The 14,521-nt window shown below is 47.5% G+C and overlaps 1 non-coding gene across 1 annotated transcript; it reads left to right on the top strand.

Annotated features, from left to right (window-relative positions):
- Positions 1 to 10,283: 10,283 nt before the first annotated feature.
- Positions 10,284 to 10,390, top strand: LOC134363509 (U6 spliceosomal RNA). Its single transcript, XR_010021743.1, has one exon. It is a non-coding gene; the product is annotated as a U6 spliceosomal RNA (small nuclear RNA).
- The last annotated feature ends 4,131 nt before the right edge of the window (positions 10,391 to 14,521 follow it).

The raw sequence follows: 14,521 nt of genomic DNA, 5'->3' as shown, positions 1-14,521 counted from the left end.
GGCTCAACCTTCACAATACACCCGGCTCTAAGCTCCCCTCCTGCCCCTCTGCTTCCAGCCTGGTCCACATCACCGTCGTCCGCTGTCTGGATGTCTGCAGTGGTCTCCTAGCTGGGCTCCCTGCTCCAGTCTGTCCTCAATCCCCAGCCACGGTGACCCTGACAAGACTTATCAGATCGTGCCCCTCCTCCGCCCAGCATGCTATGGCAGCCCCCACCGTGCTTGCTGTTTACTCCAGGCTTTTAAGCCCAGACCCTCAGGAGAGACCCTACAGCTCCACAGCCCCCACTGCTCTGTCTCCTGGCACCCTTCCCCTCTGTCCAAGTCTCACACTTGATGCTGCTCCCACGTGCAAAAGTCACCACCACCCCACCCCAGGACTTCACACTTCTGTGTCTTCTGACTGAAGTACCCTTGCTCCAAAATCTACGGTTTTCTCCCTCCCTTCCTTTGGGTCACCTCATCACAGAGGCCTCCCCTACCACCCCATACTCCATTCGTCCCTGAACTGCTTTATGGTTTTCCAAAGCATACATCACCATCAGACACAGCCGTTATTCTCCTGTCCTGTGCTTAGCCCCTCTCCCCTTGCCAGAATGGAAGCACCAGGAGGACAGGACCTGTGCACTGTTCCCTGCTGAATGCTGGCTCCTAGTCAGTGCCTGCCACATGGCTGGAGATTTGAAATATTTGTTGAATGAATGAATGAATGAATGATTGGGGAGAATCTTAACATCTTCCACTTACAGAGACCCAGATTCATTCCCTGGTCAGAGATCTCCCCAGCCTAGCCCAGGCAAGTCCCCTCATGTGTTCAAAGCCCACACTGATAGTACAGAAAACAATCCATTTATAATGGATACAGAGCCCCTATCTTCCTTTCAGGGTGGTGGGCCCTTAGAGGTAAGAACCATGGTTGCTCAGGAAAGCATCTAGAAGTTCAAGGCAGGGGGTCACTGGGCCATGCAGGAGCAGGCCTTAACCCTGCAGAGAGACCCAAAGTTGTGCTGAATGCAGCGGTGAGTGGGGACAGAGGCAAGTAAAGTATATCATCTGAGCTCAATTAAAAAGTGCTGCCAAAAAAAAAAATAAATAAAAATAAATAAATAAATAAAAAATAAATAAAAAAATAAAAAAATAAAAAAATAAAGGATATTGGTTAGCTCATCAAAAAAAAAAAAAAAAAAAAAAGTGCTGCCAAGAAAATAAATGACATGAAAGAAAGAGGGAAATTGTTGCAGATCCAGAAAGCCTTCAGAAATATATCAACCAAATGTAACGTATGCACCTCGTCTGAACAAAACAGATGTAAAAGGGCATTTGAAACAATTGGGGAAAACTGAACATGGTCTGGATATAAGATGATGGAAACGATTTGTTGACTTTGATCGTGGTATTGTGGTTAGTTTTGAAAAGTCCCCTCTGTTAGCAATAGCAATGTATTTATAGGTATGATGACATAACGTCTGGGATTTGTCTTACACCTTCCAGGAAAAAAAAAAATCTTGAAGAGGAATATTTAAAACAAGAATGACAAAGGTTAATAAGAGATGGGCACGTGAGAGGTTCACTGTATGATTCTCTCTATATTTTGTGTGCTTAAAAATTCTATACTAAGTTAAAAAAAAAAGGGCAAATACTCAAGAGGGGATTTTGATTTCTGAAGAAACTTTACTTTCCATATTCTTCAAATAAAGTATCTAAAGCAGTAATTGTCAGCCTTATCAAATATTCCCCCCTTTGTAACTGAGGTGCAATCACATACCTTATAATGCACAGATCTAAGTTCATGGTCCAATGAGGGTCGATCTGTCAAGCCAGATGCAGAACATTTTCACCATCCAGAAATTCCCTGGGACTTTTTCTAGTCACTCCCCCTCACTCCGCATTTGAATAGGTTCAGTTTGCCTGTTCTTGCCCTTCATGAAAATGGGATCACACAGGATATTGTCTTTTGTGTCTGGATTCTTTTACTCAGCATAATGTTTTGAGATTCATCTGCAGTGTTTCACGTATCAGTAGTCTGTGTCTGTCCATTCTAGGAATATTCCACAGTTTATCTATCTACTTTCCTCCAGAATTATGCCTTTTTAAAATAATAGCTTTATTGTGATATAACTCATATAACATACAATTCACCTGTTTAAAATGTACAATAAAATGGCGTTTAGTATATTCACAGAGATGTGCGACTGTTACCACAATCAATTCTAGAACATTTTTATCAGTCCAGAAAGAAACCCCATACCCATTAGCAACCGCTCCCCACTTCTCATCAGCACTCCCAACCCCTGGCAGCCACTAATCTGCTTTCTATCTCTGTGGATTTGCCTATTCTGGGCATTTCATATAAATGGGATCATACAATATGTGGTCTTTTGTGTCTGGCTTCTCCCAATTAGCATCACCTATGCTGTAGCGCGTGTCAGCACTTCATTCCTTTCTATTGCCAAATACTACACCACTGTGTGGGTATACCGCATTTTATTTATCCATTCAAATAAATTAGTAGATGAACATTTGCATTGTCTCTATTTTTTGGCTATTATGAGTAATGCTGCTATGAGCATACAAGTTTTATGAAAATTTGGGTATACATTTTGGGGTATATACACCTAAGAATGGAATTTCTGGGTCATATTGTAACTCTGTGTTTAATTTTTGGAGGAACATCAAACTGTTTGCTGAAATGGCATTATTTTACATTTCGACCAGGAGCAAAATTCCCTTTTAAGAGCAAATAAGTATGTAGCAAGATCTCATTTACTATCTGGAAGTGAAATTCATTGATAATATAATCTTCTCATGCCCACAATGAGTAAAAAATAATTCAGTATACAGACTGCAGTATAATATATAGAGAAAATAAAAGGAACATAATTGATACTTTTTAAAAAATGTGACTTTGACGACAGAGACCAGCCTTCTCAGGTGAATTAGACCTGGCCCCAGAGGGGTCTGCTAGAGGCTGGAGTCCAGACCCAGCCACTGGCACCAAGGTCAGCTGCCCAGGGAGATGCTCTGAAGGGAATCGCTCTCAAATGGACACAAAGGTTTTGGCCAGTTTGTTAAAAACAAACCCAGCTACCTTTAGATGTCGTTGCACCCCTCACGTCACACACACACACACACACACGCAGACACGCGTGCAGAGTCCTGGGCTCTTGGAGCCGCTGCAGAGCAGGTCACTATGTACCTCTCTGCCCATGCCTGGCGTCATTCTCCTGGGACACTGGGACTGAGGGCACGGTGTGGGCTCTCAGGCCTCAGGTGGACTGTTTAGATTTGCCGTCCTGGCTGCTCCATTCCTTGGGGTGGCAGGCATGAAAATGGAAGATGGGCACCCAACAGGCAGGGCTCAGGGATGGGGACTGAGCTGAGTGCCTGCAAAAAGGCCACTTCAAGTCCTCTCCACGCAGTCATTGTTGGCTCTGGAGGAAGGGGACAGTTCCGAGGCTGCTGAATGCCTCTCCTGTGATGCACTAATGGACATGCATCATCAGAGTCCTTCCCGGCCACCACGTCACTCTCCCTAGCTCAATCCCTGGCTAGAGAACTCTGCATTCTTCTGGAAAAGTGGCAGTCATCCTTGAAGTCCTAACAAAGGCATTTCCCACACAAAAGCACCATTATGATTGCTACTGAGTCAGATAGCAGCTGCTGGCACCTGGGCTCTGTCTGGACTGAGTGGCTGCAGGGATGTTATCTAGGAGAGCCTGGTGTGTCTGTAATGTCTATGACATCTTCAGCAACAATCCTATCTCCAGGAAGTCCACTTTGGTTGCACAGGAAAAAACCCTCAGTTTGAAAAAAGGGATTAGGATAGGGAGTGGTTCTGAAAGAACACATGTGGCTCCTCAGAGCTCAGGGCAAAAGAGAACCTGGTGCTCCTGAAGCAGGTCTGTGCCTGCAGGGTCACAGGCCTCTGTGCCAGGCTTTTGCGCTGAAGTAGGCCTGTGTAAAGAAGCAGTTACAGGGGCTCTCGGCCGGGCCAGGCCATTACAGGCCGCCTGGACCCGAGGTGGCTGCCTGTGCTAGGAGCGATGGTAATTAAAGTGACCTCAGCGGCTCTTCTGGGATTTGGAGTGGACAGAACAGAGAACTGGCTGGCCCCCATGAGGAGATTTGAGCAGATATCCAGAGAGAAACAGGGCATGAGACGAGGAACAGAGCTTAGCTCCTCAGCCCAGAGGGCTCTGCTGTGCCCACCAGGGCCATGTTCTGTGAGACTGTTGTTTTCTATCACAGAGCTCGATTCTAGATCTGAGCCTAAAACCATAGAATGTCAGGCTTGGAAGGGACCCAGGTCCACCTAGCCCATGTCCCCCCACCCCCCATACACACTGTTCAGATGCCAGATGCAGAGAGCCAGGCCCAGGGGGAGGCTCCTAGCCCAGGTCCCAAGGCCGGCTGGCAGCAGAGTTGGGCCTGGATTCCAGGTCGCCTCACCCCTGCCCCTGCTTCTCGCCCCACTCTTGACTCTGCTTCAGGCCCTGAGGGTTCTGGTAACTAATTCCAGGGAGAGGGTGTGGCCTCTGGCTTGGAGGGGGCCCTCTGCTCTGGCCTTCCCCTCCTCTGCTCTGCAGCATCCAGACCGAGGCCCAGGCTGGTGCACTAATGCTCGCATTAGTGGATAAAAGCAGTCTCAAGGGGCTTTTCATGAGGCCCCTTTGGCTGTAATAAAGCAAATTAAAACCCCATTCAAAGGTCAATTGACATCTCTTTCATTCCAGTTCTCTGCACAAATTGATTCCTCTTTGCCCTTGGGGTCAAAGTGAAGGCCGGTGACTGTGGCCCAGCTGCAACGCTGAATGGGAAAGGGCCCGGCTGGGGGGAGTCGCAGGGATGAGGGGGGCAGTAGGACCCTCCCCCATTCCCTGGGCCATCTGGGACACCAGGGATCCCCCTCCTCAACTGTGTCCAGGCTTCAGGGCCCTTTTCCGGAGACCAGCTCTGCATTTGCCCCCCAAACCCCACAAGGCTCCCCTAAGAGGAATTCTTAATTTGTGTTTCATTGACAGCCTTAACAGTAGTTAGAATCTCTTGAACCTGCTCATGAGTCTTGCACAAACCCTCTCAAGCATTGTAAGGTGGGGTTTTGAATGTCTCCAGAGAAATTCAGAGAAGTAACTTGTCCAAGGTCACAGAGCTCATGGTTTCCTCCTTCAAACCATTCAGCTCTCAGCCTTCCCTATACCCCTGAACGCACCACGAACCACCCAGCAGCTCAGACAAGAAATCCAGAACCATCTTTAACTCCTTCTTTGCTTTCCTCCCACATCTGCTCCAAGTCCTGTTAATTCTGAGTCCCAAAGAGGCTGTGGGTCGCTTGCCCTCTGGTTGGTCCCCAGATGACAGCCATAGCCATTTTTCAAGGAGTTCTACTGGATCTTGTCCCTCCCTCCCTTGAAACCCAGCAATGGCTTTCCTCTGCACTTGGTGCTGTGGGGGAAGAACAATATTTTTCTTTCCAACCCTCATAGATTCTCAGTTGAAACGGGCCCCTGTAATAAAAGACAGATTAACAAGAGAAAAAACAAAGAGAAGCTTATTAACTTGTGTATTTCACATATACATGGGATATACCCAGGGAGTAGTTTTCACGAGGTGACTTGGAATTCCAGCATATGTAGCTTCTTCAACAGAGAAAAGTAAAGTTTTGGAGAAGTGACAAGACAAAGGACTTTGAGTCTCTAGGGGTGGGAACTTGTGGAAAGGCAGATAAATGGTACAGAGGGGGCTGGCCAGTGAGCTCAGTTGGTTAGAGTACGGTGTTATAATGCCAAAATCAAGGGTTCAGATCTGCATACCAGCCAGCCACCAAAAAAAAAAAAAAAAAAAAAAAAAAAAAGTAGAGAAATAAGTCTAGTTGGTAAAGCTTATTAAATAGCTTCCTCTGGTACCAACTCCAGACAGGATCCAAAGCTGTCATCAGTGGTTGACCTTTGTTCTCCCTGGTAAAGGATTTGGGGCAAGATACCTTTCGTTTTGTACATCTCCGTCTTGCTTTTAGGCAAATGGAGGGAGGGTAGAGAGCTTTCTTGAATCTGTTGCTTCTTGTTTTAAGCTAAACAATCATTTGTATTTTGAGGTGGCATATTCTGGTCGACTACACAGATAGCATAAAATCCTAAACTGTCACCTAACAACCTAATGACCTTCACAGCCTGCAAGGCCTGGCCCCTCGTGTCCCTCCATCCCAAAGGCTGCTTCCCTCCCCTTGCCCCCACACTCCAGCAGCTCCCAGGACCCTCTTATCTTTTTCCGCCCCAGGGCCTTTGCACTGTCTGTTCCTTCTGCTAAGAAGCTTTAATCCTCCCCCTTCCCCATCTTCCAACAAACATTTGCTGAGTGAACAAATGATAGAACCAAATGTGTGCACTCCAAAGCAGCACTTTTTCCACCACATCAGGCTGCTCCCCAGTAAGCACAGTGTGAGCACCCACTGGGTGCTGGCTCTGGGCTGAGAGCAGATTTGAACAGTAGCTGCTTCAGTGTCGACATGGCTCGGCTTTTCCCACCCCCAAACCCACTGGCCTTTCTGGTCCTCCCAGGTCTGTTCCCCCAGCCCCATACTTAAATCCTGCTGACTTCTTTCTCTCTCCCTCCTTAGCACCCAGTTGACCCCAAGGCCTGCCCATTGTCCTTTTCCGACCCTTCCTTCCCAGGGCCTCTCGACTTGTCCCTTTCCACTCTCTCTCCCACCTTGCCCTCCCCCACCCCTGGGGCAGAGAGCCTCTCCCCCCACCTCCTCTCACCAGCGTAGGGCGGGTCTGCCTGCTCCCTGTCCTGTCCCCCGGAGCCTCCATACCTGCTCTGCTCCCTCCCCAGGAGGACCCTCTCCTGGCATCATGGGGCCCTGGGCAGGTACTCCCTTTTCGCCTGCCTGCAGACGGACACTCAGTATCACCTCTCCTTATCTCTGAAAGGGGGAGGTTCCTGGAGGGCAGGAAGCCTGCAGTGTCTTAGGCCAGGACCATGGGAGCCAGGGTGACCCCAAAGCTGCTCCTGGTTCCAGGGTGGGCTCCGGGAGAGCAGAGGCTGGGCGGGGGCTGCATGCACTTGTGTCCCGCACCCATGCGTGGCCCCCTCTCCTCCCTCCCCACCCTCCCCACTACACGCAGGAAGGGGAAGGTGCTGGGCTAATTCTCATTGAATGGGCGGAGGGACCACTTCCCTGTTTTAGGTCCATACGTCCTACAGAGGACGTTTGGAGAGGGTTTGGAGACTCAGAGCAGCTTCTGTGAACGGAGACCTCAGAGCAGCTCTCTTTCACATTCATTCCCTCCTACCCTCTCTGCAAATATTTCTTGAGCACCAACTCTGCACCCAGCACCTTCCAGGAACTTTCCATACACTGACTATGGGAGCTGTGCCCTGGCAGACAAGGGGTACCAGCTGAGCAGCGGGGACACCCCTCTGGCCCAAACAGCAGCAGGAATGAAGGGTTCCCTCTGACAGAGACCCTGGCTGGGCCCATGGAGCCCTGAGAAGGGACAGTTGTTCTGACACTTGGCAGGGCTGGCAGCCACCCCCAGTTCATCCTCAGAGACTGTGGAGAGTGAGTGGGGAAGGGCGCTGGGACAGAGCTGGGATTCGTTGTTGCAACCGCCGAGGCTTGAGTTGCTGTGTGTTCCCCACAGGCCACCGAACGCAGACGGATGGCAGCCTCATCTCTAAGTCCTCTCTTCTCCCAGTGAAACGTCCCCCATTGCCAGCTGCCTGCAGGCTGAGGGCAAGGCCACCCTCCTTGTGCCCCCCCACCATCTCCCCGCACCCCAGGGGCTCTCTGCCCCCTCATTGTTGTCCTCCTGGCCCTTTGCGGAGGACACCTCTGCACCTGCCTTTATAACGCACTCACACCCTGGTGACATCTCTTTTCCAATTAAGCCCTCAAAGGTGAAAAGCTGGGATGATGAGAGCAGCCCCAGCCCTGCGCCTACAGCCACCTGGCATGACCGCAGCCAGGTGCAGGGGTGTCGCCACGGCCCCAGGAGTCCTCACACTCCATCTCCAGACAACTCATCAGCTACCCTGTTCAAAGACCCTGTGTCTGTTCCTCCTCCCCCTTTCCTCTCCCTTCTCACCAGCACTTCCATGATATTAAGGATACAGGTGAGCCCTTGTATAGGGCTAACTAGAAGCAGGCCTGCTCTAAGAGCTTTACGTGTATGACCCCAGTCCACAGGACAGGCATTGGTTGAAGAGCCGGAGTACAAACACAAAAAGGAGCTTTTGAAACCCTGAAATACTATAGGCAGGAAGCAAGGAAGAAAACTATTCAGCTGCAAATTCTGGCTATTATGGAAAAGCAAAGGTAACACAAAGAATGGACCAGGAGCCCAGAGGATGTAGCAAAGAGCTGCAGAGAATTATTCGTGGCCATGGAACTGCATCCTAAAGGAACTGATCACACGTGCTGGGCTGGATTTCAGAATTTCTATGGACTGGGAACTCCTGTGTACCCCCTATTTCCCCTGTTTTGAATGGAAGGTTTTTCTGTATCTGTGTCACCACTGGGAGTGTGATGTGTGGGGCAAGAAAACTTGCCTCCTCATTTTATAGGTCTTTAGCTTTAGACGAACTGTCTTCGAGGAACTTCATCCACACCTGGAAAAGCTTTAGATGATGAGGTCTTGGACTTCAGGCTGATGCCATTGTAAGATGACGACTGGAAATCTTGAGGGAATGGATGAATGGGTTTTGCATTTAGGAGGGATATGAATTGTTGTGACCAATGGTTGGACTTTGGTAGACTGTATTTTCCAAAAGAGCTCCACTGATGTATACCCCATCCCACATGTTCTTACAATGTGACATTGATGCTCCCCCCTTGGGAGTTGGGATCTATGTTCATGTCCCCTGAACCTAGGTGGAACTTGGTAACTGCCTCAACCTATGTAATGTGGCAGAAGTGATGTCCTGTAACTGCCAAGGCTCGCTCATAAAAGGCGATACATCTTCCACCTGGTTTTCTCTCTCTCAGACACTAAATATTGGGGTGGTTTGTGACTTAGCTTACATAATCAGAACAACTGTTATTAACACTTTGGTATATTTTAATCTTTATTTCTATCTATAGCTACATCTATACCTATATTTATATCTACATCTTATATTTTCCCCACTTAACAGTATATAGTGGTCATTTTTTATGTCTAGAAATAAATATCTACATTATTATTGTGAATGGCTGCAAAGTATTCCATTGTATGGCTTTACCATAATCTTTATACCCTGCTACAATTGTTTAGTTTATTTCATTTTATTGCTACTATAAATAATGTTATATGAATAGTCTTGAACAGCATTTAGTGTTATCACTAGATAATTTCCTTGGGATATTTCCTGGGTTAAAAGGTAAAGGCTTTGGTATCGACAGAAACCCACTCATCCTCCTATGGCTTATCCTACAAGTCCACCTGTGTCTGCACCTCCTTGATCCCTGTTACGGCAGAGGAAGGCCCTTGTCTGTTTGAAGAATAGGCTTCTCCTAGGGAATCTCATCTCTGTCTGACTTAAGACTTGGGCAATTTGTTTTTTTCCTCTGTCACCTGCAGCATCACTTTCTCTCTCTCTACTGGGTTATTCCCATCAGCATGCAATCATGCTTTAGGACCTCCCTGCCATCTTTATCCTTGATCCTGTGTTCCCCTCCACCACTGTCCCAAGTCACCATTAGCTTTCTAGAAAAAGTTGTTTTGTTTTTATGCCAGGACCAAAGGGAGAAATAGATAAATCCACAAAAATAATGGAGAGATTTAAAAAGTATACTCTCAGTAACTAATAGAATAAGATGACAATCAGAAAGGACACAAGTATAGAAAGAATATAGAATATTTGAGCAACCACATATTCTTTTGAAGTGCATATGAAACACTAATCAAAATGGACCGTAAGTTCATCAATTAAGCAAGCCTCAAAAAAAATGTCTAAGAACTGAAATCAAATAGAGCATGTTCTCTGACTACAGTGAAATTAAGGTAAAAATTAGTTTCAAAACATAACTGGAAAATCCCCAAAGTTTGGAAGTTAAACAAAACATATCTCATTAACTCATAGGTCAAAGGAGATATCTCAATGAAAATAAGATATTTTTGAATTAAATGGCAATAAAAATATGACATATCAAATACATATGTAAAAAAAGAATAAAGGTTAAATATCAATTACCTAAGTAAAAGCATTTATTTAATGTTCAACTCAAGAGCACATAAAAAAATAGCTAATTAAACCCATAAAACATAGAAGGCTAGAAATAATGAGCAGAAATTTCAGAAATAGTACTCGCTTCAGCAGCACATATACTAAAATTGGAATGACACAGAGAAGATTAGTGTGGCCCCTGCGCAAGGATGACATGGAAATTCGTGAGATGTTCCATTTTTTTTTTTACAGTTTTTGAAAAGTGTTATAAAGGAAATAAACAGCATGATGTAACAGAATAACTCAGTAATGCATAGCAATTACATGCTTAAAAGTTCCAGCTGAATAGTTTTATGACCTATGTGCTATTATATTCCGAGTGTGAAATAAATGTTTTTAAAATTTGGGAAAAAAATAAATTTCAGAAATAGAAAAAAATGGGCCGGCCCCGTGGCGCACTCGGGAGAGTGCAGCGCTTGGGAGCGCAGTGGCGCTCCCGCCACGGGTTCGGATCCTATATAGGAATGGCCGGTGCGCTCACTGGCTGAGTGCGGTGTGGGCAACACCAAGCCAAGGGTTGCCATCCCCTTACTGGTCACAAAAAGACAAAAAAAAAAAAAAAGAAAGAAAGAAATAGAAAAAAGTGTACATACAATAGAGAAACTCAACAGAACCAAAACTGATTCTTTAAAAAGATTAATAAAATTGATAAACCCCTAAGAAAACTAATTAAGAAAAGAGAAAGAGAACATAAATTACCAATATCACAGATGGAAGGGGACCATAACTACAGATCACATAGATGGTAAGAAGATAATAAGATATAATAAATAATTTTAAGCCAATAAATTAAAGAATTTAGACAAAATGGAAAATTCCTAGAAATACATATCTTACTAAAACTGACGCAAGAAGAAATAGACTATGGGAACAGTGCTATTTAAGCAATTGAATCTATAATTTAAAACTCTTCAACGAACAAATCAACCTTAAAGACCAAGATGGCATCACTGATGAATTATCCCAAACATTTAAGGAAGAGATAACACCATTGTACACACATCCTTCTACTGAAATATAAAAGCAGGGAGTGGGACTTCCAACTTGTTTTATGAAGACAGCATAATTTTGATAATCAAAATCTGACAAGAATTCCACAAGAAAGGTAAATTAAAGGCCAATTTCATGAACATAGGTGCAAAAGTCTAAAATAAAATATTAGCAAACTGAATCCAGCTCTATATAAGGATAACACATTATAATTAAATTTGGCTTAATCTAAGGTAGGTTAAATCACATCAGGTTTAACACTGAAAAAGCAACAATGTAATAATTCATTACATTACTAGTCTAAAAGGGACAAATCATATTATTACTTCAGACAATCAGGGGCACCTGCTCCAGGCTTTCAAGGAGGAAAGAAGGATACAAGGACGCAAGGGCAGTGGTGACTCTCTTCTGGTGGCATCAACTGAAGTGAGGACGGCAACTTCTGATAGAAGTCCCATCTATGTCCAATGCCTGTGGTGTTGACAGTGCCACTTGTGGACTCTTGTTCCCCGTAGTGGTCTGGTTTGCTTTCTCCACTGCATCCAGTGGCCTGATTTTGGCCATGGTTCCAGCCACCCTTTGTCACTGCCCATTTTTACATTCTGGTTCCTTAACCTGCCCAATGATTCTAAATGTCGTTCAATGACCTTCCAATTTACATTGGCCAAAGTGGTTCTGCTGCATGTAATTAAGAACCTGGCTGACAGGAAGATGGAAGCTGGGTCAATCTGAACTTTTCCTGGTCTGCCTTTTCTGCTAGCAGCAGCTGCCTCTTGAAGTTATAAAAATAATACAAAGAAAAATTAGGACAAAAATCACCATCTGATTGAAAGCTCACAAGCTTGGTAGGGGTAGGGGCATGGGTGGATGGAAGAGAGAAAATGGAAGACCAAATTGAGTTAGTCCAAGCAGTGCAACCTACACGTACAGATGAGAGGGATGGGGTTCTGTGGAGAACAGAGAAGGCCATATCTCATTTCCCTGGTAGGAAGAGTGGCCAAAGATGGCTTCAGAGAACAGGTGATATTAGATCAGCTAAATCTTAATGTGAGTCCACATTTCCTGGATAGCTAGAGGGAGGAAAAGTGTTCTAGATGGGGGAACAGCTTGGATAAACAGAGGCCTGAGAAAATAGTATTCATGGGAGTGTGAATGTTGCAGATGGCTGAAGTGTCAGAATGCAAGATGGAGAGCTAGGAGATGACCTTGCAAAGAGGCCAAGGTCAGGTGATAAAGCACCTTGTTTACAGTTAAGGAGCTGGGATCTCTCAAGTCCCAAAAAGAAAGGATTGCTGAATGTAAAGTCAATATCACTGACCAGAAAAGCTGAATTCTCAAGGGAATCCTGGGGTCCAAAAGAGCATCTAATTGGGAATAGGGTTCCTGCAGCTGGCAGATTAAACAAGCACCTCGATGTGAAGTTGAGCTTAGTCCCAACACTCCCTCCCACACCCAGCATGCCTCACGATTTGGTTTTGCTTCTTTACCTCAGGTTAAGGTCGGGCCTCTTCCACTGCAGGTATGAGTGCTGTCCTCTTCTCCCTGGCCTGACATTTGGACTAGAGCCAGGACAAAACTCCAGGGCCAGGACAGATGTTGAAGACTGAGAGTCCCCAGGCCAGTCTGCCAGTTCATGGCCACAGGGAAGGACCAGAGGCCACAGGGAAAGTACTTCAGTTGCTCTTCACAGAGCACTCCCACCCCATTAATGGTCTCAGGTTAAGGGGACCTTTTCCTTGGGGTTTGGGGAACAGAAACGAACCTGCCCAAGGGTGCAGTGCAGCTCACCCTCTCTCCTCCAAGAAGCTAATCTGTCCTGGGCTTTAGGTGAATGACTTCTGACCTCTGCTCTCTCTCCCCAAAGTAGGACAGATTGTGACTCCACACCACATCTACCTCATAGTTTCCAAATGTTGGGGAAATCTGAGGCATTACAGACGCACTCCCTTTGCGGTGATATTTGCCTCCAAATGCCAACGAGACAGATGCCAGTCCAAGCACGCACACAGGTAACTTCACCCTCGCCTCAGCCACCTCAGAGGTGCGCCAGGCCAGTGCCACAGCGGGATGCTAAGCCTCCTGCTCGTCCTAGGTGGAGACCCAGCACCATTGGTAATTAGTTCTTGCTGACGGCCAGCCGCCAGGTGAGCGCTGCCGCAGGGCGGTGTTAATCCCCTCCAGCTCCCTTTCCAGGCACGTCCGCCCTTGCGCTCAGCCCCTGTCTGGAAGCCCCCCTCCCCGCCATGGCCCCCCTTCCCGTGGCCCGGGCAGTTGCTTGTTGCGCTGCAAAAGCGCTGCTGGGAAGGTCACGTCCCGAGCCTGCGGGGCTCGTATATAAAGCCCGAGGAGAGCGACGGGGACCAAGCAGCGGCAAAGGAGGAGAAGAGGGGAGAAGGGACCGAGAGAGGCCGCTGAGCATCCTCGTCTCCAGAGAGTGGCCTCTCCGTGACAGGTAAGGGCGCAGCGGTGCGGAACCGCGCTCCTACCCTGGGAGCCCCTGCCGCAGGGCCTCGGGGTGCTCTCGGCGGCCCCGCAAGTGGACTTCGTCGCCTCCGGCTCGCCGCGGTCCCACGTTCGCTGCAAACTTTCTGTGCTGACTGCGGCGTGAGAAGCCTGCGTCCGGGCGGTGGGCGACCGGCTGCGACGCCGCCGGCGGTGCCTTCCAGGGAGCGGCCGCCTCCGCTCCCCCGGGCACTTGCCACCGTCCGGGGGTCCCGGCGCTCGGGTGGGGAAACGGGGTCAGTGGGCTGCTAGGAGCCCCTGAGCCTCCGACCGCCTTCTGGGGAGCTCTCGACAGGGCCCGTCTTTTGGCTCCTCTGCCTCCCGATTTTCGGGATAGGAGTCACTTCTTCAAAGACACCATATGCTACAGCGCAAAAGAATGTTGTAAATGGGGGCAGGAGAGAAAAGGCTAAAAGTCACAGTAAGCTCCCTACTTTCTTCGTTTCCCTGCCCGTCTTAGCGCATTCGAGGCGGCGGAGCTGGAGTCAATTACAGGACAGGACGGCGGAGTCCTTCCTCTCCGAGACCCAGCTGGGGTTAAAAACAGGTGGCCGGGGCGGGAACTGTCCGAGGTTCTGAAACACCCTGTCTCGTTTCAGATGCCCTCAATGGGACCATAGACTGGACCGTTTATCCCGCAGATCCCGGGCGGCGGGGCGCGGGCAATGGGGTGTTTCTAGTGAGATGGACAGTCCGCTGAGCATCTGGATTCCCCAAATTCTTCATGTACACATGGGGCAGGTCTCACAGAATGGCTGGAAGGAGCCAAGGAAAAGTGTGTTTGTCAATTCATACAGTCTATACAGGTTATGGCTAATTTAAT

This window comes from Cynocephalus volans, chromosome 14 (genome assembly GCF_027409185.1).
Source record: "Cynocephalus volans isolate mCynVol1 chromosome 14, mCynVol1.pri, whole genome shotgun sequence".
Taxonomy (NCBI): domain Eukaryota; kingdom Metazoa; phylum Chordata; class Mammalia; order Dermoptera; family Cynocephalidae; genus Cynocephalus; species Cynocephalus volans.
This window is presented reverse-complemented; position numbering and strand designations above follow the sequence as displayed.